The 27,416-nt window shown below is 47.7% G+C and overlaps 1 protein-coding gene across 3 annotated transcripts in view; it reads left to right on the plus strand.

The window, feature by feature from the left end:
- The first annotated feature begins 14,655 nt into the window (after positions 1 to 14,655).
- Positions 14,656 to 27,416, plus strand: part of LOC136826864 (B-cell linker protein-like) — an 850,768-nt gene continuing 838,007 nt past the window's right edge. The window contains exon 1 of one of the 3 annotated variants that reach the window (XM_067084364.1): positions 14,656 to 14,938. The gene's annotated coding sequence lies outside the window, so the exon portion shown is untranslated. Of the gene's footprint in view, positions 14,939 to 15,002; positions 15,149 to 15,238; positions 15,726 to 27,416 lie in introns of those variants that run through there. The other 2 variants (XM_067084365.1, XM_067084367.1) reach the window with 2 other exon arrangements.

A 27,416-nucleotide genomic window follows, 5' to 3' on the forward strand; every position in this document is an offset into this window, starting at 1 on the left:
CTCATTCGTTAGCCTGCTATTCTGAATTGCCCCTTGACCCTGTAGAACCAGGACACTGCGTTCTCCCTGGTGAATGGCGGCAGCCTTATGTTAAGGGCCGTCTTTGGTTGGTCCGTCAGGGGGGTCATCGTGTGGGGTGGCGGTACTGTGTGGAGGTGCGCATGGGAGGGGGTTGTGAGAGGGAGGTGTCTGCCTCCGAGAGGTTCGCAGTAATTTGTATGTGGTTGGGAATGTCTGCATCCATGCTCATTTCACGCTCTCACTTGGAGTGTGAGAGAATACTCATGCCAATACACACTGGGGGAGCATGCCGTGTGGGTTCGCTAATGACGCTGGCGACCTGCTGACGAGGGTCGGTTAACGCCCAAACGCTTTGTTAGAGCGCAGTAATTAGGGGCGTGGATTAGGTTCATTGGGCCAAGACTTAGTTGCCATTTGGGTTCGTTAATGGCTTCCGGGAACCACTCCGGGGGCCACCACTGTGAGAGAGGTGTGAAATAATGAGCGGGAAGACAAGAACTGCTGGTTTACTAATTGTTGTTTTAGATTTAGCTGGCCTTGTGCCAGCACGGGCTCTTGCTTCTAGAGCAGCCCGTAACTATATGTTGATGATGAGTCTGTGAGATGGGTAGGTTAATGAAAACTTTATTATGATACATGAAAGTGATTTTGGTGGGGGTGAAATTTTGAAATGAAAAAGGTTTAACAGGCAAGGTTGCAACCTCTTTGAACCCTAAGGTACCCATCAGATGAGGATAAAAGTACGATAGCAGTGAGTGTTGGCTAGTGGGGAGAGGCCAACAGATGGAAAAAAAGAAGAATTGAGTAGTAGGCACAGGTAGCTAGTATGCTAGTTCGTGGTGATCCAAAGCCATATTCTTGTCCAGTCCTAATTCTTGTGTCTGTATGTGTTTTGTGTATTTGTTGGGTGTTGATTGTGATGGATGGAATGATAGGGGAGGGTGATTTCTAAAGTCAGTATTTAGAGATGAATGGTATGGATTTTTATTTGTTGTCTGGGTCAAGTCTGTTGAGTCTGATTTAAGAATAGGAAGGAGGGTGGGTGGTTTAAGGTATGGATTCTTTAGAGTTATCTTGGTGGTGGGTAGGAGCATAGGAAGCCTGCAAATTCATGGATGTTTTTCAGTATGTATTTTGTTATTTGGGTAGCTGTTCTTTCATTACCTTCATAACTTGTTCTTAGCTGTTCTGTTTCTGTACAGTCAAGAAGGTAGTGTTCAGGGGTTCTTCTGGGATTGTTTCGCAGTACTTGCATGGTTGAGGATTGTCTACTATTCTTTGCCATGTGATACAGGTATCCTAGCCTTAGCGATGGATTATGACTGCTAGGGCTCGTGACATGTCTTTGGTTATATTGTGTGGTTTTAGGTTTACAGTGTCTATGTACCATTTGGCGGTTTTTGAGCCACCGAAAACAGCTCTTCTGACTTTGCTTTCTTCTTGTAGTTGGCAGTGTGCTGCTGCCTTGTTTTTCAGTTGTGTGAGTGAGGGGCTGATTTTGATACTAACGTTGGTGTGTAGCAACCCACTTTTTGCTAGAGAATCTGCTTCTTCGTTTCCTTGGATTCCTAAATGGCTCGGAATCCAGTTTAATGTTATTTCCTGTTCCTGTTTTGATGGAGGCTTGCAATTGCCCATATGCTTGATAGAAGTCTGATATTTTCCTTTGCTTTTCCTTTTGTTATAGCTTGTAGTGCTCCTTTTGAGTCAGTATGAATTGTTGTGTTTCCTGCCTATGCTGAGAGTCTTCTAGAGCTTTTGCAATGGCAATCAGTTCAGTTTGTAGAGTGGAGGCATTGTCAGAGAGCCTCCAGCATCCTTTGAGGGTTGTTGAGTGGACTCCTGCTGCTGCTGCTGGGATGCTGAGATCTACTGATCCATCTGTAAAATATTCATTTGTGGCTGCAGTTTTCCTGATTGCCTCTTGGGCTGCAAGCCTTAGCTGTTGAGCAGTGCATGCTTCTTTGCTTGCAGGGAGGACTGTAAAGTTTATCTTGAACAGTTCAGGCTCCCAGGGTGCTTGTTCTCTGTACTCTGCGATTGGCGTGTCTTCCTTGATTGCGGCTGCTTGATTTTGCATCCCTACTCTCCTTAAGGCTGCTAGGAGGTCGCCAGCATATGTGTTAGAACGAGCATAATTAAATACAGGGCCGGATACAAGGTTTATTGTGAAACCGTTACAACAACTTGCCGCCAAGGACCAGCACACCGGCCGCATGACAACACAACCCCGGAACCGAGAACTCAAAAACAAAAGACGTTCACAGCAGGGAATAGAATCAGAATTAACAAAGGATTACCTTTTTTTTTTTTATCTAAAACTCTACATCCCTTATCCCTAGAAAAGCAATAATATTCCAATTTAAAACATCAGACAATTAAATAAATCAATACTTCTTCCAAAATATGTTACAAATATGAAAACAAAACAACATGATAAATACAGCATATTTGTATATATTTATAAATCAAGTCGATCTGGAGGTTTACTTATTCGACTGGATCGCATTTAACATTGGCGGTTGTACTGAACATTCACTATCATTATTTACAGTTACTTCTATGGGTTCTTCAGCCCCACTATTATCACATGGTACATTAGTGTCTGAAATGAAAGCACTAGAGGTCATAGCTTGGAGATCAATATTCAAAGCAACTAACTTGGGAAAATATACTTCATTGTCCACTGATAAACAACTGATCTCTGACTCTTGAATTAAAATGATTACCAAAAATTGCAATCTTTTGTAAAGCCTTGAGGTCAGCATGCAAACTAACTGTCTCATCCCTCCTTTTTTTCTTTGTTGAAAATAATATTAGGCCATGATAAGAAGGTTTCACAATGTAATGTGATTTCAATACAGCTACAAGGTCATCATAAGTCTGTAAGGTGTCAAAGAAACGAGCAGGTAAAAGTTACTGCTACTTTATTACAGATCCAAAGCTTATATAGCGCCGACAACGCCACAGAGACAATGGAATTGACTGTGACCTGAGGTCGAAACAATAAACAATAATATGCAGTGAACGAGTAAAATTTACAATACAAAACATACAGAGCTACAATTTACAGTCTTGATGCCTGTGAATGAAGAAACATACGATACACAATGTGTGACATTTGTATAAATACGCATAAAGTAAAAATGATTAAAATCGTGACCTGGCACGTTTTTAGGCGTGACTAATTGAGCTTGAAGAAAATGGGAAGTCACCAAAGAAAACAAGCTCAGCGGAGACTTATTAACGGTTATACAAAACACTATCCTGGCGCCGATGTGGTGACTACAAAACTCCCCCACAATCGAGGGACCCTTCTTAAATCTGCTTCGCTGAAGGGGCGGCTCCTTGAAGATAACGGAGGGCCTCCCGCCTGTGAGGCTGCTGGTTCAGGCGGACCCTTCCTGGGATGGATGATAAGGCGGGGTGAGGGCGTGCTGGAGTGCTATTTTGGGCGGAAGGGGTGCTGCGTCACTGCCGGGACTCTCCGACAGGAAGGCAAAAGTCTTGGAAACCCAGTCGTCCTTGCCTGGGAATGCCAGCTGGAACGCCTTGCTGTTTCGTTCCAGCACGCGGAAGGGTCCCCTGTAGGGCTTAGTTAGTGGTGGACTTCGGCGTCGACTCTGACGAAGACGTGGGTGGCGGATGACAGCTGTGGCGGCATGAAGGTGGTTGCTTTGGAAAAATGTATGAGCGCCTGCAAGGGGCGAACTTGCCGCCACGTCGCGGAGCCTCTGCAGTGATGGGGAGTGGCGATCATCCATCCACGAGCTCTCCCGGCACCACGAGGGGTTCCCCATAGGTTTGTTCAGCTGCGGATGGGGTGCCGTCGGCTCTGGGGCGGTCCTCAACCCGAGGAGGACCCACGGCAGCTGATGTTTCCAGTCCTCGGCGGTGCAGCGGGCCATGAGGGATGACTTTAGGGACCTGTGGAATGTTCGACCAGGCCGTTGGCCGCTGGGTTGTACGCTGTGGTGGTGTGGTGCGTGGTTCCCAGCAGTTGAGCCAGGGCAGACCACAACTCGGAGAGGAAAGCGGGCCCCTGTCGGTTGTGATGTGGTCCGGGATAGCGGCTAACCCAACTGGAGAGCAGGGCCTCGGCGCATGCGCTGGCGGTGGCTTCTTGCATGGGTGTGGCATCGGGCCACCTCGTCGAACGGTCTACCACCGTCAGGAGGTATCTGGATCCGCCTGATGGGGCAAGGGGCCCGACGACGTCGATGTGGATGTGGCCGGCGGCGCCCTGGCTGTGGGAAACCCCGACTGCGTGTGACGACCCACCTTACTGGTCTGGCACTGCAGGCACTGTTTTGCCCAGGCCGTGGCGTCCTTTTGCACCCGTGCCAGACGAACTTTTTGAAAGCAGTTTGGCGTGGTCCTGCCGGAGGGGTGAGAGGCCGTGAATTATGTCGAATACCTGGCGGCGGCGTGAGGCTGGAACCAAAGGGCGGGGCTGACCTGTGCTGATGTCACAGAGCAGGCTGGGGCCTCCGGGCGAGGGTCACGTCCCGCCACTTGAGGGATGTGATGGCGGTGCGGTATGCTGGGGTTTCTGGGTCAGCGGCCTGTTCTCTGGCAAGGTCCTGGTAATCTACACAAGCTGCACTGCGTTCAACTCGACTCTGGAGGGCGTCTGCTCACGGGATTTTTCTTGCCGGGAGGTACCTGATGGAACAGGTAAATTCGGCTATGGCTGAGAGGTGGCGCTGCTGTCTGGAAGACCATGCGTCCCCTGCTTCGTGAAGGCGTGAACCAGTGGCTGGTGGTCTGTGAAGATTGTGAAGGGCGTCCCTCCAGGAGGAACTTGAAGTGCCAAACTGCGGTACATCGCGCAGAGTTCCTGTCGAAGGTGCTGTAGCGGTCTCTGCGGGACTGAACTTCTTGCTGAAGAAGGCGATGGGCTGGGGGCGCCGTTGATGATTTGCCCAGAACAGCACAGCAAAACGTTACTGGCGTCTGTCGTCAGCTGGAGGGGGCCTTGGGATCCTGGTGTGCCAAGGCGGTTGCCTTGGTGAGGGCGGCCTTTGTCAGGAAAAGGCCTGCTGCTGGCTGGGTCCCCAAGACAGGGACTTCGGTTGGCCTTTAGGACTTCCGTCAGGGGCCGTGGTGTCGCGATCCCGGGGATGAACCGCCTGTAGAAGTTTACCATCCCAAGGAACTCCTGGACGGCCTTGATGGAGGTGGGTGTCGGGAACTTAGCTACGGCTGCTACTTTCGATGTAAGAGGGCGGACGCCTGTCGGAGACACCTCGTGACCCAGGAATTCTGCTTTCTGGACGCCGAAGGTACACTTGTCGAAACGGACGACGAGGCTGTTCTCTTGGAGGCGCTGGAGGACTGCTTTGATGTGTCTCTGGTGTTCGCTGTGAGACCTGGAAAATATGAGAATGTCGTCTTTAGCAGACGCAGAATTTTAGGTCCCCAGGATGCTGTCCATGAGCCGCTGGAAGGTGGCCCCGGCGTTCCTCAGCCCGAAGGTGGAGAAGGCGAACACATAGGAAAGGGCGTGATGATGGCTGTCTTTGGTATGTCCTCTGGCGCAACAGGTACCTGGAAATAAGATTTAAGAAGGTCCAATTTAGTGAATATTTTGGCCCCGTGAAAGGAGGCCGTGAGGTCTTGCATGTTGGGCAGAGGGTAGTGGTCGGGCTCTGTTGCAATGTTGAGCCGCCTGTAGTCGCTTTCTTAGGGTCTCCAGGAGCCGTCCGGTTTTCTGCACCATGTGGAGGGGGAGGCCCATGGACTGGAGGCTTTCCTGCAGATGCCCATCTGTTCCATCTCCGCAATGCTTTTTCGCCTCCTGAAGGCGCTGAGGGGGAAGCCTGCGGAACCGCATGTGTCGGGGCCCTTTAGTCACTATATGGTGGTATATGCCGTGCTTGGCTGGGGCCCGGGGACTTGGCGAAGCTCGGGCTTAAATACCTCAGGAACTCCGACAACAGGTGTGCATACTGGTGGGGCGACGGGCGCTGATGGTGGGTCTGGGTCCCGCCGTTAACGGAGAGACCGGCAGGAGTCGGTATCGAGGAGGCGCTTTTGCGCCCCACGTCGACTAGCAGGCCGAAGTGCGCCAGAAAATCGGCCCCAGGGTGGGGTTCCTACGTCGCAATGAACGATGAAGTCCCAGGAGTAACTCTGGCCAAGGATGGAGATCGACAGGAGCCTGGTCATTTAGGAGAGGATGGGGTTCCGTTGGCGGCCGTCAGGAAAGCGGCCGGGTCTGGTGTCTGGTTGCGGTCTCTCTGGATGCTGGGAAGACCGATTTAAAGGCCCCTGTGTCGACCAGCATCATCCTGCCGGAGACGGTGTCGCGGACGTAAAAAGCCTACTGTTTTGAGGCCCTGGGTTCTTCGGCTGCCATGGCGGCCTGTCCTGCTGGGCCGCCACCCCATTTTTTGAACGGGCGAACGAGCAGGGCGGCAGGCAGTTTCGGCGTCCTTTCCGAACCACTTGTTGTAGCGACAGAAGCCGGGGACCTCCATCTGCTGTGGTTCGGTGGACGTCTGTTGGCGATGGCATTGACGGGCTGCTCTACGTCCTCTTCAGGCTGGACGGAGCTGACCGGCTGTGTGGCCGGTTTTAGCCGCTGTGAAGCCTTGACGGAGTCTGTGAGGTGTTGCGCCTCTCTCTGAGGTCCTCGACAGGCATGGTGTAGGGTGAGAGAATCAACCTCCGGGAGGAGTTGGCGAAAGATTTAAATGTGAAGCTTATCTCCTGCCGCTTCTTTGTGCCACCCAAGTCTGGTAGTGACAGGAGATCTACGACCATGCCCAAGCGTCTCTTGAATTGAGGTCGTGGCGTGGGTTTATGGCAAGGTCGATAGCACGGGCAACCCGCTTCGGCAATGGGCAGGGAGCAAGCTTCGAGGAGGAACTTTTGTGGTGCTGTATGTGAGGGTGTGTGTTTGGTACACTCGCGAGATGAGTTTTCTGTACGTCCTCGGAAGGGCGTTGAGCACTGTGTCGGCCTGTAGGATTTCGTCCGTCAGGTCCGCGATTCTGAAGTGGCTCTCCACCCTGCGCAGCCACATCGATGGGTTCCCCTGCGTAAACGGCGGCAGCTTTACGGTGAGGGCGGCCCGCGATTGTGTTGCCCGGCCGTCGTGTGTTTGGGGCGCTGGTGTGGAGCCGGGAGGGCCTCGGCGCGGGGCGGGCGCGGGTGTGATGGGAGGTAGGTAAACCTCCGAGTCCGCGGGGTCCGCGTTTAACTGCATGAAGGAGGATATCCGCGTCCATGCTCGCTCCTTTGACCCCTTACTGGAGTGGGGTTTTCGCAAGTACGCACTTTCGTGCGCCGTGTGGTTCCGCTAGTGACGCTGGTGGGGTACTCCGACGAGAGTCAGCACGCTCAAACGCTGGTTACAGCGCGTGTTTAGGCCGCTAAGAGCGTTTTGGAGAAATCCTGGAGCCAAGACTAAGTCGCCGTGTGAGTCCGCTAATGGCTCCGGATACTCGGGGGGTCACCACTGTAAGGTGTCAAAGAAACGAGCAGGTAAAAGTTACTGCTACTTTATTACAGATCCAGGCAGCTTATATAGCGGCCGACTGACTTGGGATCGAGAGACAATGGAATTGACTGTGACCTGAGGTCGAAACAATAAACAATAATATGCAGTGAACGAGTACAAATTACAATACAAAACATACAGAGCTACAATATGGATACAGTCTTGATGCCTGTGAATGAAGAAACATGTGATACACAATGTGTGACATTTGTATAAATACGCATAAAGTAAAAATGATTAAAATGCGTGACCTGGCACGTTTTAGGCGTGACTAATTGAGCTTGAAGAAAATGGAAGTCACCAAAGAAAACAAGCTCAGCGGAGACTTAATTAATGGCGATTTCAAACACTATCCTGGCGCCGATGTGGTGACTTTACAAGTCTTTGTATGGGGTAAATCAGGAGCACACAAATTACCCAGTACACTAAAAACATCAGTTCCAGTCGACACTAGCAAAACATTTTTCTTTTTGTCATCTTCCTCAATTCCAAGATTACTAAAATTAGCTTCTAATAAACTAAGCCAAAGATCCAGGGTTATCTGAGAAGAATTAAAAGGATCAATCTTAATCTGAGGTAGTAGTCGCCATCGTGAACAAAACTGCAAGATGAAGCAAAACTGTAGGTAGCAGCCTATATGCCAGGTAAGGTAGGGTAAAAACACAATAAATCGAAGCATCAACTAGTACAGCTTGGGGAATTGAAAATCCTCACCCCTAGCATAGGCGACCTCTGCCTAACCTCCGCACCATCGCCGTCAATCAACTGGCCTTACGGAAGTGTCCTCAGAGCCGGAGGCTATGCTGAACTCATCAAAACTCCTGGAAAATCCTTACATCCACATGAAGTTCTTGTAGACCCTATGCTCCTCTGCATGGATTCTCGTCGCCATTTGTTAGAACGAGCATAATTAAATACAGGGCCGGATACAAGGTTTATTGTGAATCCGTTACAACAACTTGCCGCCAAGGACCAGCACACCGGCCGCATGACAGCACAACCCCGGAACCGAGAACTCAAAAACAAAAGACGTTCGCAGCAGGGAATAGAATCAGAATTAACAAAGGATTATCTTTTTTTTATCTAAAACTCTACAATATGTCTTGGGGGGGTCTAGTTCCTCATGAAGCTCAATGTTTTTCTTGATTTCTCTCTTGAGTGGGCAGTTTCTGCTACCTTTCAAGGTTTTTAGCTGTATGGATGTGTTTCTCTGATCTATTCTGTGTGTTAGAGATTGTAAGTTTGTTTCGTTTCTCAAGACACACAAGTTAGTCCACATGGGTGCACCTGTGATGAGTCTTAAGGCATTGTTTTGGATTACTTTGAAGCTTTTTGTTTCTGTGTTTGTGAGGCAAGTAAGGACAGGTGCTGCGTACTCCACAGTTGACCTTATTGTCTGTATGTAGAAGGTTCTGAGGGCATGGTATACTGCTCCTTGTTTTAGAGAGGTGATTCTTCTCATAGCATTTTGCCTGCATTTGGCGTTTTTTGCTTAAGTGTTTCTATTTCTTTGCGTGGGGAGGGTTGTTTGTTGATATTTACCCTAGGTACAAAAAGTTTTCTACCCATTCGATGGGTTCACCCATGAGTTGTATTTCATTTGGGTTTAGGTCATGTTTAATTCCCATTGCTTTGGTTTTTGCTGTATTGATTTTTAGACCAAGCTCTGTACAGCTGTCACGGGAGAATTCTTCCCCCACCAAGACATTAAGATATATGAGATAAGAGAGAATAATAATACTACTATACAGATGCACTGTTGTCAGTCTTCTTGCCTGGAGACAGGGGTCGGAGAATGGTACTGTGTCATAGTTGACACGGTGGGTATGAAGACTACTGACGTTTACGCTGCCTGGGAATTAGGGTAGGCCTGTCCTACCTAACTATTACATGATATTCCTTGGGTGTACGGGTCTTATTACTGATGAGGCCAGGTGATGTCTTCCCACTATTGGAGGCAATTGAAGTGCTGATTTCCATTTTTAGTGGTAAGGTGCCGATGGTATTGAAGAAAATCCCCTGGTACTCAGTTCGTTCCTTTATTACTCATTACATCGTGCCAAATTTCTCGCAGGTCTAGTCTCCCGGACTTGGTTAATTTACATAGTCTTCAGAACTCCTGGACTAGATCCAATTTACATATTCTTCAGGACTCCTGAACTAGGTCCTTTACATACTCTTCAGGACTCCTGAACTAGGTCCCTTAAGGGATAGATAATAACTGGTATTAATAATTTGGTAAAATAGCCAAAATGAAGGGTGGACCGCTTGACATCCTTTTCACACCAACAGCGTTCTCGTCCCTTACACGTTTCTTTAATGTTACCAATATGCAGGACGAATGATTCAGGACAGCGCTCCCACATTCAGAGCGAAAGAAAGACAAAACAAGGGACTGGCTACACTTCTATGCACTGATGTCCACAACAAAAAATGAAAACACTTTACAATCACAATCACTCTTACAACAGTAGTGTAAAGATATTAGAGGAGGATGATGAATCAATTCCTAAACAAATCAATAATATTTAAAGGAATAATTTTCCCATTACAAAGCTTTTCCTCGGGGAAGAATTGATTCATGTCCACTCTAATATCAAGGACAATTTTTCCTAATGGAACCAAACAGCTCCTTAGATGGGTCTGCAACTGTGGAAAACAGGTCTTGTACAGTAGAAACAAGCAACGATCTCAACTAGAGACTAAAGGGCTCTTGCAACAACATAAAACAAGGATATACTTGAGTACTAAATGGGGACACTACCCCATAGGTGTGCATTCAATACAGCTTTCCTAATAGCTTTGTCTAGCCTAATACTGGGGTTGGATTGACTCCACTTACACAGGATGTCACATCACTCTGCAACAAAAGAGTTCTCCACATATGAAGACAAAATTTACTCCTATTGAGGCGTCCTAATGATTATCAAACTCACCAGAGCTCTTGGCTAGAAACGACTCTAAACTTGAATCTCAAAGGGGTTTGGAAAGTGGTGTACTCTATCCTCTAAAATGTGCCAAACCAGTACTACAAGAGCAAAACTCTGACAATTTCCTATAAGACAAGACCCATAAGACCACAATTGCACTCCCAACCAGGGCACTTTGTGAAATCTTGTAGCCTACAAAATGGTTTACATCATTCCTTTGTTCATTACCTCAAAACTATAAAGTTTTCACATTACTGGCCATTGTGAATAGAAAAAAATTATATTTTCATCAACCTTAAACTAAGCAAAAAGAGAACATACAAATATACATAATTACAGTAGGCTACTGTACATCACTACACAAGAGTCTATATCTCTTCAATGAGACGTGAGGGAGACATGATGGGTGGTTGAGTGTTATTATGTTTGGGTGTTAAGTGTTGTATTGTCCCCTGTATGTCAACCAACTTCTGGTCCAAGTCTTTGATTTGATTTGATAGATCTCCCACTTGAGACCAAACGTCCTGGTAGGACTGAGTGAAGTTCTTAACTGTCTGTAATGTTTGTTGTGTTTCTTGCTCTAATTGAATTAGATCAATATATGATTCATCATTACCAGTTGCCATTGTTACAATATTTCCAATACTTACAATCAAACAATAAAATGTAAACTACATTAATAGACAATATCCTGCACTCCGTCACCATAGAAATAATGAATATGCATGAAAATAAGTCATGACCTTAATCAGATAAAAATCAATGATATTGTATAAAGAAATGCATACAATATGACAAAACATTATAAGTGACCTACATAATATATAGGCATAGTGGGTATGGATCAATAGCACTGGACTAAAGATCCAACACAGCTGCCACCAAATGTCACGGGAGAATTCTTCCCCCACCAAGACATTAAGATATATGAGATAAGAGAGAATAATAATACTACTATACAGATGCACTGTTGTCAGTCTTCTTGCCTGGAGACAGGGGTCGGAGAATGGTACTGTGTCATAGTTGACACGGTGGGTATGAAGACTACTGACGTTTACGCTGCCTGGGAATTAGGGTAGGCCTGTCCTACCTGCTATTACATGATATTCCTTGGGTGTACGGGTCTTATTACTGATGAGGCCAGGTGATGTCTTCCCACTGGGAGGCAATTGAAGTGCTGATTTCCATTTTTAGTGGTAAGGTACGATGGTATTGAAGAAAATCCCTGGTACTCAGTTCGTTCCTTTATTACTCATTACATCGTGCCAAATTTCTCGCAGGTCTAGTCTCCCGGACTTGGTTAATTTACATAGTCTTCAGGACTCCTGGACTAGATCCAATTTACATATTCTTCAGGACTCCTGAACTAGGTCCAATTTACATACTCTTCAGGACTCCTGAACTAGGTCCCTTGCAAGGGATAGATAATAACTGGTATTAATAATTTGGTAAAATAGCCAAAATGAAGGGTGGACCGCTTGACATCCTTTTCACACCAACAGCGTTCTCGTCCCTTACACGTTTCTTTAGTGTTACCAATATGCAGACGAATGATTCAGGACAGCGCTCCCACATTCAGAGCGAAAGAAAGACAAAACAAGGGACTGGCTACACTTCTATGCACTCGATGTCCACAACAAAAATGAAAACACTTTACAATCACAATCACTCTTACAACAGTAGTGTAAAGATATTAGAGGAGGATGATGAATCAATTCCTAAACAAATCAATAATATTTAAAGGAATAATTTTCCCATTACACAGCTATTTTCAATTTGTGTTATTGCATTTTGCATATTTCGGTAGGATCTGTACCTGTGTGTGCTCACTAAGCACACATCGTCTGCATATATGAAAATTTCCACTCCCTCTGGTAGGGTGATTGTGGCTACATTTTCCATTAGTACATTGAAGAGGAAGGGACTAAGTATTCCTCCCTGTGGTGTTCCATTTTCTAAGTTGAGAAAATCTGAGCTTGCACCTTGGAAGGTGACTCTGGCTTGTCTGTTTTGCATGTATCCTTTGACCCATGCTAACAGGTTACCCTTAACTCTTTTGTCAACCAAGGTAGCAAGGATGACGGCGGCGCTGGCTAGTTCGTAGGCTTTTTCTAAATCGAGAAAGACTACAATTGACTTTCTGTTGTTTATTGTTGCCATTACATCTGCTAGGCATTCTTGTGTGCCTATTCCTTCTTTGTAACCATATAGGCGATGATGTAGTGGTCCTGTTTTCCATACAAGTCTGTTTAGTGCCATTTGTCTCTGCAGTCTTTTCTGTGCAGCTGATGAGAGAAATGGGCCTGTGGTTTACTAATGAAGCAAGCTGCTTATAAAGCGGGATGCGGACATCTGCGTAGTTCGCAGAGACCGCTGGTACAAAGATTTACAGGTGACCTGAAGTCAAACTAATTTCTTATAAAACAGGACAGGTTCATACAGAAAACATAATAATCAATAATGTCTGACACATAACATAAATAACTCTTTACTTGTACATAAAGCATGATTGTTTAGAAAGACAACATATATACAATTTACAATTATGGTGATAAATATATATTCTGATCGACCTTAGATCGATGTGAAGGCACCCCAGAAAACGGGATGTTCTCTACAGAGAACGCGTTGAGCGGGAACTTTACAGCTACAGCTTCCCTATCTCCACCCTTATACAACTTTTTCTAGTGACTGAGTTAGCATGTTGGTCATCAGTTACACTTCGATCTGGGATCTTTTCAGTTGTTCTCTGAAGCAATATTTTGAGTTATTAATTATAATAACTTCGATGTTTTAGTTATTTTATTATGCTTATTCTTTTATTCATTATAAAATCCACGTCAGAAGGTGAGTGAAAACCGGGACATTGAACAAGTACTTTCGTAGTTTATTCTACATTTTCAAGTTCACACTGAATACAAAAGAAGTTGACAGAGCCTTATATACAAAAACAGAAGGGGGCGGGGATACAGTTTGTTAATCTGTGCAGCATGTTCTTTAAACAAAAAAGACAGGGACAAAGGATCAAGGGATAATCTAGGGTGGAGAGTAACATTCCTGGTCGTTGACCTTGTAGATGATTATCCCTTGATCCTTTGTCCCTGTCTTTTTTGTTTAAAGAACATGCTGCCCAGATTTACAAACTGTAACCCCACCCACCCTTCTGCTTTTGTATAAAAGGCTCCGTCAACTTCTTTTGTGTTGAGTGTAAACCTGAAATTGTAGAATAAACTACGACAGTACTTGTTTTCACTCACCTTCTGACGTGGATTTTATTATATTCTTAAGCACGCGTCCCTTAGTGCTGCATTGGATATTCTTTTAATGTATTACACGCCTTATCTATGCTGTAATAATAACTGAATATTAGTATATTACGTTTATCCTTGTTTATATTAAGACCACATTCAACAGCTGTTTTTATAAGAATTTTTAAGCTTTAGTATTTCTTCCAAAGAATGGCTTCGGATCATCGGCACTGAACAACGTTACGATTCTTAGACTTTTCTAGTCTTTCAAAGATCAGGTAAGTTACTGATAGAAAGAATAAGGGTGACCCATTTCATTCCTGTCATTTGTTAAATTAATTCTTCTTGCTCTGCATTGTTGTGACAGAGTCGTTGTACCACTTGTGAATATCTCTCCAAGTGCATTACCTGTACAAATAACATATATTTCTTCGTGGCATGGTTAGTTTTCTTTTGTCTATGGAGTCAAAAGCTTTCTAGAAATCTATTGATACTACAAATGATGGGTTTTTTCTTTATAAGATTCCAGTATGTAGAAATTATCAATCCCTGCTCGTTAGGTAAATGTGTAGTGAAATCTGATTGAAGTTCTAGTGCTTTCTTTATGCGCCTAACGTGCATTTCAGTTTTGTTCTTTACGATCCACTTGAATATTTAATATGATATGTTAATGCTATTGGTATACAAAGATCTCTTACAGTGGTATAATTTGTCTGGTGTGAAGGTTGTCCTGAGAATCCAACGGGCGTGTATCTGGCTATAAGTATATTGTCAAGACATTCTGCTGGTTAATCTATGTCTGCAAAAACATTTTGAATACAGTTGGCCTTAACCTGTCTGGCCCAGATGCTTTGTTTGTTTTTATCTTCTCCAGATATTTTTCACGTTGTTCAGTTAAAGTCATTTCTTCCGTGAGTTTGATTTCAGTTAATTGATGATGATGATGATGATGACGACAGAACAGTCGGTCATTGTCTTTCGTATTGTACGTTTTCGGGCACATTTCAATTTATATTTATCGTGAATATAATCCAATTGTGCATTTTAATATACGTATCTGAACTTTACTTGGGTTCACTAAAGTGAGAACGTGAGGATCTGCCGCTGAAGAAGAGTAAGAAAGAAAATTACATTTGCACGTTACGAAACACCATTTGTTTACCCCCGTGACCATGAAATTTAATTTTGCTTCAGGCAGTTTTGTTTATAATTTCTTTTAGGGTCTGATACAGGTAAGGTTGCATTCATTTCACTCTTTAGACAATTACATTATTAACTGGATAATATACGTGGACTGCCACAGTTGATTGACGTAATGTAATTTCCTGTGTCGCCAAGGCCAATAGGACTTCATCCACTGGGCCTAATAGCCACAGGTTACTCCAGCCTATTGTAGCCTGAGTAGCCCAGGCTACCCTGAAGTGACTACAGCTGGTCTTGAGGTAGGCTTAAGCATGGTAGTTGTAGTATGGCAATTTAATGTTAAGCCATAAATGTGAAAAGTTTCTCGATTGTACCTGCAGCCTCGCTTGCACCGGAGACCTGCACCTGGACTGTACATGCTTTTCTCTTCACCGAGCGACGGCCGCAGACTGCAGACGGCCTATGGACCCCGTGACCGTGTCAGCCTGTAGTGTGAAGCGGAGGGAAACGCCCAGTCTATGTCATTGTATGCATAATTACAGCAATGACTCGAAAGCACCGGAAGTCAGTAATAACATTGCATAAATGCTAATGGCTCCCCCCCACAGCCTAGCCTGTAAGGCTACAGGAATCATATTTTACAAATAGATTATTTCTTTTTTATGCATTTTGGCTGTTATTGTCGGTGAAAAACCAGGCTGTTTTGTTCACCAGTTCAGTTTACACAAGACACTTAGGCCTGGGTAAGGAACACCCACGGAAACCCGGGTTTTTGGACTGGAGGAAACCAAACGGGACTGGAGCCTAGACCGACCTGCTTGTGAATTGTGCCAGCGTGAGAGTTACAAAATGCTCACTGTTCAGCCAGTCAGAAAGGTACAAGGCTCATGTCTAACCTGTTTCAGTACAAATTTCACAAAGCACAGAAAGCAATGTGGCAAGGCCAATTATAGCCTAGCCTAGTTTACTGTTAGTAGGAATGTCTTTTAAACACCAAAAATGAAAGCGGGGAATTTGGGGAGGTGTGGGGAGGCAGTGATGGAGATACAACCTGTTGAAGTGAAGGAGGAGGATAGAAGTAAAGGAAGAATTGCAAGGCACCAGGTCTATCAGAGGAGCAAATTGAAGTGTTGAAGGTGCTTAGTATAGAAGGGAAGAATAGGTGTTGGAACTGGGAAGAGGAAAATAATGTCAAACGATGGAAGAAAGTCAAACAGTATGTGGGGTGGGTGGGGGAATAGCCCACACCTCTCTTGCCCCATGTTGGCCTTCACTTTGTCCTGCCTGCCATGAAGAGTAGACGTCTCGCTGCCTTCTCTTTCTTCCCTCATTGAATAAGGAGATGCTTATTTATTTCTTTATTGATTGCCTTTAATTGCCATTGCATTTTTTCTTGTTTAAGCCTAAAATGGAGAAAAGACATGATCATTGCCATAGCGTTTCTTTTTCTGGAGGAAGGCATGCAAGGGGTGTGTTGGCTCAGGAGTGGATACGGCTCTGATGGCACCACCAAATCCATTTGGTTCCTTTCTTTCTCCCTCTGCTATTCATATTCCACTGTCTATGGGTAGTAAGTACATAATAACCCCCTGAGGGGAGGCAGTGCTACCTGTAGATAGAACTGCCTCCCCTCAGGTGGTTATTGCTTGAGCCGTGAAGGAGTCTGCCCACCCTCTCTTCAAAGGATGGAGCTGCTGTTGGAGATGGTGCACCCCTACAGGTATCCTGCCCTCACTCTTATCTGATCTCATACCAAGAAGACATCTTCCTTGGAGTACCTGTGAAAGTGAACATTCCAGGTAGCCCATCTTTTGCAGGATTCTGGGACAGCCTGATAGAGGAGAAACATCTTGTGCAACTGCTCCTCCTGTTGAGTTTGTTGTTGTGTCTGCAGCTGCTTCAGCTTCACTGACTTCATTGAAGGAGGGGGATTCAGCTATTGTGGTAGTGCTTTCAGTTGCCTTCTTGATCAGTTCCTGCCTTGACCTTCCCTTTGATTGTTCCGACACAATACTCAAACCATCAGCCCTTTACATTAGGAATTACTTTCAGGGTAGGAGAGAATACCCGCCTGCCCGGATGTAAACATTCAAGTTTGCTTTCGGCCGTCATGCGTTGCAGATGTGGTTTTGGATCTCTTTGCCTGACTGTTGTTAAGTTCTTATTATCTCTGTGGGATCTTTCTGTATTTCTGTGTATATATTACATGTGTTTGATATTTATTAATACAAACCCACGATTTGTGATAACCTTGCATAAGCTGTCGTTCCCCTGTGCTGTGTCTGGGGTTCAATGGCCAAGGGTGTATTTAGAGGAGAGTAACTGAGTGGTAATGATTCTCTTCCAGTAGCCCTTTATTGTTCTGACACAATATACAAACCCTCGGTCCTTTACATTAGGGATTACTTTCAGGCGTAGGCTGGAAGCGGCCGTTGAACTTCAAACAAGGTGGTTAGGCAGTTAACTACTGTCCGGAAGGCGGGAGTACCGCCTGCCCAGATGTAAACATTCCAATTTGCTTTCGGCCGTCGTAGCGCTCGGACGTTGTTCTTTGTTGCTCTCTGCCTGACAGCTATACTTCTACTTTTTGGTGGGAAATTCTTTCTTTTTTTTTCATTAGCAATGGAGAAATCATCTAAACCCTCCTATCCCCAGCTTGTGTGTCCCGGGGTAGGGGGTAAGAAATGCAATTCCTTTAGGTCTCAAGTCGACGTGGACCCACACGCCCTCTGTACATCTTGCAGGGGACGTGTGTGTTCACGCGACGATCCCTTTAGTGAGTGTTGTTCGTGGTCCTCCGAGCAATGGGGCAAGTTCAAAGAGAGGAGACGTTACCGTCGTAAGCCTACCAAGGAGTCGTCTGAGGGAAATACGCCCCCGACGACTCCATTGGTGGCGAATGTGTCGGGCTTGTTTCTCCCTCCCGGCGAACTTCCCCTGCTTGCTCCCTCTCCCTCGGGTGAGGACTCCCCCTCCCCTTCCTCTTACGTTTCATCGTTTGTGGAAGGGCGCGGGGGAGAGTTGGACCGCGACATCCTCTCTGAAATCTCTTCCCGTTCCGAAGGGGAGTTTTTTCCTCTGGAGCGAGTAGAGGCTTCGTGTACTGACCCAACTTTTGCTTCAGGTCCCGGACTGGATAGCCAGACACCGATACCAAGTTCATCCTGGCTGCACCTGGGCCTACCTGGCTCGTCACTGGAGGGATTGGCTCCCTTGCCCCCTGCTCCAGTCACGACCCACTCGGCAATGACAGTCACTACTACATCTGTTACCATTTCGAGGTTTGCCCAGATACCGGTGTCAGTTGCATTGCATCTGGACACCCAAGTGTCGGTGTCACCTGCGGTGCAACACGCTGTTCCGCTGCCTCCCGGCTTCCTGGCTCCTTTCATGCGTGCTGGCCCAGCCTACGTGGTGACGTCATCATACCCTTATGTGACTGTTGCTGACCCTGGCCTGTCTACGACTGCTGTTCCTCGTCTGACTTTCCAGCCCGGCCCTTCGTCTGTTCCCGTCCCCATCCCATCGACCCTTGCGCAGCCCAACTTGAATCTCTGTGCGGGAGGGGCGGCGCGCGGCTCTCTCTACCCAGGTAAATGCTGGCTCGAGCTCCGCGGTCTCTGCCCGGGATGTGCCTTCTGCTGCAGCCCCTCCTGCTGTTCCTGAGTCTGCGGCCTCGCTTTCCTGCCCTGGGGACTTGACAGCGTTCCTGAAGCAGATGGTGAAGAAGAAGAGGTCTAGGAAGGTGTCGTCATCTTCATCTTCATCTTCTTCATCATCGTCGTCTTTGTCTGCTGCTTCTTCCGCTTCTCCTTCCGAGGCTTCACAGCCGAAGAAGAAGTAGTCTGCCTCTCACCCCCCTAAGAAATCTCGCACCGAGGCTTTTAAGGGTCTGCCTCCTTCCACAGGGAAGGCAGTGGGATCTCTCGTCGGGTCTTCCCGATCCTCGGATCAGGGAACTGCTGCCCCGGCCTCCGGGCCAGGGGCACTGGGAGCCAAGGGCGTGCAGACCAAGGTCAGCACTCCCCCCCATCCCGCTGCGCCTAAGAAACTAACTGCATTTAAGGCCAGCGAGTCCGCGTCGGACACTTGTTCGCGAGTTGCTCCGAGTACCCGGGTCCCCAAGGAGACCTGGGTACCCCAGTCTGATACAGGAGAAACTTCTCGCCGTACAGACCAGGGCGTGGGGCGAGAGAAAGAGCCGGGGCATGCAGGTGCTCCGTCTCTTCCTGCTGGCACTCCTGCAGGTGCCAAGTCAGGTTCCCGGGATAGTGCTTCAGCCCTGCGGAGCCGAACGCAAGGAGAGGTAGGGAAGAAGTCCCCTACTCAGTCTTCCCGAGAGGCTCCGGCCTCGAAGAAGACTGGGGCGCGTCCAGAGGACAGCGCAAGCTCGCGCCAGTCAGCCGCGCGTTCGACTCCTCCCAGTCTGCGCGGCCAGCCTGGCTCGGGGGAGGCGAGTGCGCGGCTCGGCTCTCGCGAGCCGCTCCGCTCTCCTCGGGAGATTGCTTCACCAGCGGTCTCCTCGACCCGGGGGCTCGTCATCACCGCGGGTTGGTGACCGCTCTCAGCCCACTGGCTCTGCTGGTTCTGCCAGTAAAGCCTGTGGGAGCGCCCGATCTTCCTCACCTGTCCCTTCCGCCCCTTTGGTTTCTTCCAGGGGGCGCGAGTCGGAGAGGAGGAGCTCTAGGGAGTGTTCTCCTCAGAGTTCTACTGCCTGGGGGTACGCACCTGGCTCGGTTCTTGGCTCGACCAGGTCCTATGCCCGTGTAGTTCAGGAAGATCCATGGGGGTCTGCCGAGGTTCTCCCTCCTGCGGGGAGAGTAGTTCGGGAGGACCGCACTCTGGAAGGACTCGAGGGTCCTCTGCCCCAGGATGCGGACACCCCCGAAATACAGAGGACTTTTGCGGAGGTTATCGCGCTGATTCGGGGAAGGGACCACAGCCTCGTCTGTGGATCGTCCATCGAGCCTCGAATCCTTCTGGGGACCCAAGAAGGAACCCAAGGCTACGGTGGGGCTGCCGTGGTCCACGCTTGCCGAGGGGGTACTCGACCAGGTGAACAGTCTTGTGTCTGGGCAAGACAGTTCGCTTCGTTCGAGCCACTCGGACAAGCTTCTTCCTCCTCCTCTGCCTCATCAGAAGCGTTTCTACGCTACAGTGGAAGGGGCGTTGCTGACCAAACAGGTTGACCCCCGACCTGATGCATTTGGATCCGGGTCTGTCGTTGCAGCAATTGACTGCAGAGAGCATATCCCTTTCTCAGCAAGAAGCTGCATCCCTGGAAGCCACCGCCATGGCGGCCTTCCAAGCAGTCTCCTGGCTCAATCTGTGGTCATTCACAGTATCGAAGGTAGCTGCTTCCTCAGGCGCTATTGTACCTGGGGAGGACTCCGCCTTTGGGAGACTGTGCCAGTCTGGGGTAGGGCTATTTCCTACCTCGCCCACCAGACTGCAAACCTCGTGCTAAAGCGAAGGGATGACGTTCTCTCTCGCTTTACCAGGTCCGTAGGTCCCGAGTCAGCTATCGCCCTTCGGAATGGACCGTTGCTGGGTTCCTCGTCTCTCTTCCCTAGAGAGTTGGTGGACGCCGCGGTGGACAAGCGCCGTGCCGATGACAGCGACCGGCTTGTTCACCAGGCAGTGGCCAAGACCTCTGGGTCTTTGCACCCCACTGCGGCCAGGTCTTCAGGCCAGGCTGGTACTTCCTCAGCCCCTAAGAAGTCCCAGTCTTCGAAGGGGTCCCGGGGAAACACCCAGCCTTCTTCTGCCTCGAGAAGGGGGGGTCCTTCCTGCCCTTTTCAGCCCACTTTCCAAGCCGGTAAAGGGGGCAAGGGTAAGAAGAAGAAGGGGAAACGCTAGGGGCGGCGTTCCCCCCCATAAGCTGCCGAAGGGGGGGGTGCCTGTCGAGCCATTGGGCAACTTGGCAGCGACACGGAGCTGAGACCTGGATAGTGGATGTCCTTTGGGAGGGATATCTACTACCCTTCGAGTCTCGGCCTCCCCTCACCTACTCTCCGGTCCATCTCCAAACATATCTTCCAGGTTTGTCGAAGGACATCACACTACAGCAAGAAGTGCAAGCCATGCTGAGCAAGGGTGCTGTAGAAGTCGTGTTGGACCAGTCTCCAAGCTTTTACAGCCGCGTCTTTCTCGTTGAGAAAGCCTTAGGGGGATGGAGACCGGGCATAGACCTCTCTCCCTTGAACCGTTTCGTTCACCAGACTCGGTTCATGATGGAAACAGCGCAAACTGTGCTGGCCTCCATCAGGGAGAACGACTTCATGCTTACGGTGGACTTGAAGGATGCATATTTCCAGAAACCCATCCATCCGTCCTCTCGCAAGGACCTCCGCTTTGTCCTCGGGGAGTCGGTCTTCCAATTCAGGGCGCTTTGCTTCGGGCTCTTGACCGCTCCCCAGGTGTTCACAAGAGTATTCTCTCTCGTGTCAGCTTGGACCCACTTGCACGGGATACGTCTTCTGAGGTATCTCGACGACTGGCTAGTCCTGAGCTACAGGACGGGGATCGTCTCCTCGAGTTTTGCTGGGATCTAGGGATCATGGTAAATCTGGAGAAGTCAGATCTTACCTCCAAGCAGAGGACAAAGTACCTGGGCATGCTGATAGATACGGTGGCAGTGAAAGTCTTTCCCTCGGACTCTCGTATCAGCAAGTTCAGGCAGGCAGCACAGCTATTCCTGTCACGGCAGGAGCAACCAGCTCGGCAATGGCAAGTCGTCATCGGTCACCTGTCATCTTTGGAGAAACTAGTACCTCACGGGCGTCTTCACCTGCGGTCTCTCCAGTGGAGACTAAAGGAGTATTGGTCCCAGTCCCAAGACCCCCTGTCCTTCCTCATTCCTCTTTCCGAGGAGGTGAGAAAGGACCTTCACTGTTGGTTAGACGACAGGAACCTCTTGATAGGAGTATCCTTGCATACTCCCCCTCCGGACATGCTTCTGTTCTCGGACGCATTGACCGAGGGATGGGGCGCACACCTGGAGGAGTTGCTGACTTCAGGAGTGTGGCACTGAGACGACGAGCACCTTCACATCAACATCCTAGAACTCAAGGCAGCCTTCCTGGCCCTCCAAGAGTTCTGGGATCGAGTGATGGGACACTCCGTGGTACTGATGAGCGACAATACCATGGTAGTGGCATACGTCAACAAGCAGGGCCTACTGGTGTCCCACCAGCTTCATCAGTTGACGATGCAGGTGCACAAGTGGGCCGTGGCTCACTCGGTAGAGCTGTCAGCCAGGTACATTCCAGGCAAGAGGAATGTCGTGGCAGACAAGCTCAGCCGCCAGAGCCAGGTGGTAGGGACCGAATGGCCCCTTCATCAGGAAGTAGCGGAAAGGCTGTTCAACCTGTGGGGGCGTCCAGCCATCGATCTGTTCACCACCCAGCACAACAGAAAGCTCCAGGTCTTCTGTTCTGTCATGCTGGACCCACGGGCCACTGCGGAGGACGCGTTCCAACACCCATGGGACAATCTCGACGCTTACGCCTTTCCCCCATTCTGTCTGATTCGCTGAGTGATCAGCTGAGTGATGATCACCCCGAATCTCAGAATGACTGGTGGCACCCAAATGGCCCCAGGCCGTTTGGTACCCGGACCTGCTAGCTCTCCTCTCCGAGGCACCGAGAGAGATCCCCCCCTGGCCCACCCTTCTGCGTCAACCTCACGCAGAGCGGCTCCACCTGGCAGTGCATTCCCTCTGTCTTCACTGCTGGAGGTTATCCACCATCTCTTGGGAGTGAGAGGCTTTTTGCGCCGCGCAGCAACAGAGATGGCAGGGAAAGTGGTCCGTCTTCTGTGGTTGGTGTCATCGAAGGGGTATCTCTCCGGTCGGAGCTACTGTTCAGCATGTCGCGGACTTCCTCGTTGGCGAGCTTCACGGACTTTCCTTTGATGTTAAACACTCGAGGGGATGGGGATCAGTTACGCTTGATTTCATCCCGGATTTCATAGCGAAGACTCAGAACCCTTCGGTCCCTGACACACGGTTCGAGTCCTTCACGATCCCCTCCCTAGAGGACTTTGTAGGTAATGAACCAGACGAGATGCTACTGTGTCCTGTTAGAGTGCTGCGGTGCTATCTGAAGAGGACTCGGCACCTCCGGCCTGAGTGTCGACGACTTTGTTAGCACTGGCTCGACCAAGAAAGAAGTGTCCAAGAACACCATCTCTTTCTGGCTTCGTGAGACAATAAGGAGAGCGTACTCTGCTGCAGGAGAAGACGACACCGGTACACTTCGTCTGAGAGCTCACGAGGTCCGCAGCATTGGTCCGTCCCTCGCATTCCGGAAGAATATGTCGGTATCACAGGTGCTGAAGGCGGGTGTGTGGTCCCAGCAGGCTTCCTTCACCTCCTTCTACCTCCAGGATGTTGCATACAAGTCCTTGGACACTTTTTCCTTGGGTCCTGTGGTGGCTGCTCAATAAGTTGTGTAGCTTATCCAGCTCCTCTAACAGGACAGGTTGCATCTCGCCTATGTTGTACGGTTGTGATTGGGAGCATGAATGTTGAGTGACTGGCCTCTCTTCTTTCTCCCCATCCTGGCTCTCTTCCCACGGGCAGGGAGCGGACGTGCCGTTACAAGCTGGACCGGGCGATCGAGGCAGGTAAGCACATAATGGGAGCTCCTGTTCTATTTCTGTTCAGATTAATAGAAGCAACCCCACTCCTTCCTCTTGCAAGGGGAGGAAGGAGACCATGACTATGAGACAAACCCAATGCTTGTATTTGCCTTATTGTCATCTGACGTCAAATTCTTCCTAGCCTACTTTGCATGAACTGATGTCTCCTCTTTCATGCAAAGGGACCCAGAAGTCTGACAACTAATCCTGCGTTTCTTACAACCCGATCTTTTGTCAGAGGCAGTTTTTTCCCTTCCTCGCTCTCACGACCAAGAAGGGAAGACAAGGTGGTGAACTCCAGTCAGTTCAGAGAGACTTTATCAGATTCCTCCTTCCAATCAGTGAGTCTCCTAATGTAAAGGACCGAGGTTTTGTATATTGTGTCGGAACAAATAACAATTTTTAAAAGTAAATTGTATTTTTGTACATGCAACTTACCCGTCAGATATATACTTAGCTATACAGGTAGTCTGACTTTGCACGGCATTAGGTTCTGACAGAGCGGTTCGATCTCGATCGTAAGTCGACCAACCACATATGTACATGTATTCTGTACCTACCAGTATATTATCCATCATATCTCTAAGTATGACTAGCCTACATATACATTTTATATTATCCAAAAAATGTGCATGTATAGTACCCCTATTTTTACGTTTAGCATGAAATCTTATCATGCTTGAACTCCTTGATTAATACTTACTTTTATTACTGTATTTAACATTTTTATTGTAGGCATTCAAACCATCTGTCTGGTCTGTTTACATTTTCTTATCCGCCATTTGCATTGCCAATTCCACATGACGTATTATTTACTTTTGTTTATTTATAGGTTTGAATTAAATACATACCGTATTTGCGTATAAGATGCACTTTTTAACAAAAAAATGGCCTAAAAATCCCCTGCTTCCTATGTACATAATGTAGGCTCAAAATTTAAGCAATTTTGGCCGAAATTATACGTTGTCCACGTAGATGTTGTAGCCTAGTGTAAAATTCGGTGTTATCCTAATAACCTATTAAAAAACAAAGTTTATTATAATTATTTATCATTATCACACTTACCATTAATTACTACTGCTAGTATTATAATCAATATCTACGTTGTTATTATCGATATTTTCATTAAAATGTTAATATCATTATAAATGCGTCTACAGCGGATCGCCATTCCACATTTATAGATATAAACAGTGCGTGTGCTGCCACCTATTGGTGATTAGGAATAACAAGGCCGTTCAGTTGGTAGTTGGCAATTCCTGCTAACATTCTCTGTCACGCATAACAACATGGCTTCGATCAATTGGTGGTTGACAATTCCTGCTACCATTCTCTTTAGGCATAATAACAAGGCTTCGTTGAGTCGTGAATTCGTGCTAGCATTCTCTTTTAAGAATAATAACATGGCTTTGTTCAATTGCTCACGAGACTCGAGGTTACATAGAAACATTTTTATTTATTGAATTTTTACCCCTTGATTGCATACTTTTATAATATATAATGGATATATATAACATATATTACTGTAGGTAACATCTTTATTAATGTTTTGTTGATTCTGGCAGTAAGAAACAATGTTTACAAATGAATGTGTTTGCGATCTATTGGTTGAGGTAGCTTTCAGCAGCAGGACGAAACATTCGATCGTAGTAAATGGCTGATTGTATAATACATATTTTGATAAATATAAATATGGTAAATAACTTCTTTATTAATGTTTTTGTTGATGATGTTGGTAAGAAACAATATGCATATGATAACCTAATACTACAGTTTTTACTTACCAAAATCATATGAGCATAGGCTAGAAACCTTTTCCCTCAGTGTCCTGCTGAGATTGGGGTGCGTCCTATGCAGACATGCGTATTATAAGCCATCAAATACGGTAATTTGTTATTACATTTATTTGCAAAAATAGAAATACAAAATACATTACAAAAATATGAATCTTTTACCATTTTCGAACGACACAAACACACAATGCTGCAAAGCTGAGCATCTCTCGGATATGAGCGCTGCGGTAGCGGGAAAAGTATTTGCTGGCGCTCGTATTTTAGCAAAATATATAAAATTAAATATTATATATTATTATATTGTCGTAGCCGTCGTAAAGTCGGTCAGTCTAACCGTAAGTCGGCGACTACCTGTAGTCTCCGACGTTCCCGACAGAATTTCAAATCTCGCGGCACACGCGGCAGGTAGGTCAGGTGATCTACCTTACCCGCCGCTGGGTGGCGGGAATAGGAACCATTCCCGTTTTCTAATCAGATTTTCTCTGTCGCTGGTTCCGGCAACATCCGTTGTTGGTTCCTCCTGCTTTGATTTTCTTTCTCACTTGCTGAGGATCTTTTTGGATGGATTTTGGTGACGTATTGGATCTTTGGCTTGGCATACGCTATTGTGGACCGTTTTTTGGATTTGCTTTTTGGATTTTTCTATCAAGATGTCTGATATTAATGTTGCACCTGTTTTTCGTGTGTGTGTTAGGCAAGAGTGTAAGGTGAGGTTGCCGAAAGCTTCGGCAGACCCTCACACGGTTTGCATGAGGTGTAGGGGAATGATTGCTCTTTTGACAATAGGTGTAAGGGAATGTGAGAATCTGTCTGAGAAGGAATGGAAGGCTTTGACTTCTTATGTAAAGAAACTGGAGAAGGATAGAGCTAGGAAGGCTTCCTCTAGAAGCTCTAGTAGGTCTCACTCTAATGAGCTTGAAGTAGTAAATATTAACACTCTTCCAGACTCTCCTAATACTCTGGTTTCAGCCCCTTCTCCCTTCACGAACCTGTGGATTCGTCTTCTGAAATGGCTGCAATGAAGGCGGAGATCCTTAGGATGAAATTGCAACTGCGTGCGATGATGAAAAAAGAAGGTAAGAGTGACAGTGATTTTTGCAGTGTCCCCAGTGCAGTGGGGCGTCTGATCGGCTCCGCATTGCTCCTAGGCCTAGACCTCTTCCAAACTCCCAGGACCAGTGGAGGAGGAATGTCGAAAGCCGCAAGGAGGATGAAGAGCATCCCCAACGGTCAGGCGTCCCGCCGGCAGACCCTGTTGTTGCGTCCCAGGCTGCCTTGGATCGCCATAGGAAAGGCATCCTGAGGAAGTGTTTTCTGCATCTGACTCGTCTTCTCCAAACGTGGTTGGAGTTCGGCTGAGGAGTCGCGCCCTCTGAAGAGGTCCTGGAAGGCTCCCAGAGGGGAAGCCTTAGATTCGAGCCTTGAGCACTTCCCAGAGGATTCTCCTATTATCAAGAAGAGAGCCTGAAGATCCCCCTCGTCCTCTCCAGTAGGAGTCAAGGAGTCGACCAAGCAGATTTTGGTTGGTCTCCAGGCGCAGTTGTCTGCTCTTGTGGGTTCTCTTGCCAAGGATTCTTCTCTCGTAGGAAGGATGATTTTCTTCCTATCAAGAGCTCAGAAGCGTCCTTCTTCAAGCAAGACGCTCTTCTCCCGTCAAGCGCCCTTCCAGCAGCAAACTTTTTTCTTCAAGGAGGCGCTCTTCTCCAAGCAGGCGCTCTTCTCCCAGCAGGTGTGTTTCTACCAGGCGCTCTTCTTCGGAGGGAAGCGCCTCTCCTTCCAGGCGCTCTTCTCCTTTTGACAGGCGCTCTTCTTCTGCCAAGCGCCTCTCGCGTGATAAGCTCCCCCCTTCCAGCAAGCACCATTCTCCTGCCAGGCATTCTTCTGGTTATAGGCGCCCCTCTCCTAGCAGGCGCTCTTCGGTGGACAAAAGCCCCTCTCCTGTCAGGCGCCAGTCTGGCAGCAGGCGCATTCTCCTGGCAGGCGCGCTTCTCCGATGGACAGGAGTGCTTCTCCATCCAGACTTACTTCTCCTGATAGGCGCTCCTCTTCCTTCAAGCCTTCTTCTCCGGCTGCTCCTTTGGAGGAAGTTTCAGAGGATGAGTCCCCTAAAGACGCTGGTATATCAGACTAT

This window comes from Macrobrachium rosenbergii, chromosome 41, assembly GCF_040412425.1.
Source record: "Macrobrachium rosenbergii isolate ZJJX-2024 chromosome 41, ASM4041242v1, whole genome shotgun sequence".
NCBI classification, from domain to species: Eukaryota; Metazoa; Arthropoda; class Malacostraca; order Decapoda; family Palaemonidae; genus Macrobrachium; species Macrobrachium rosenbergii.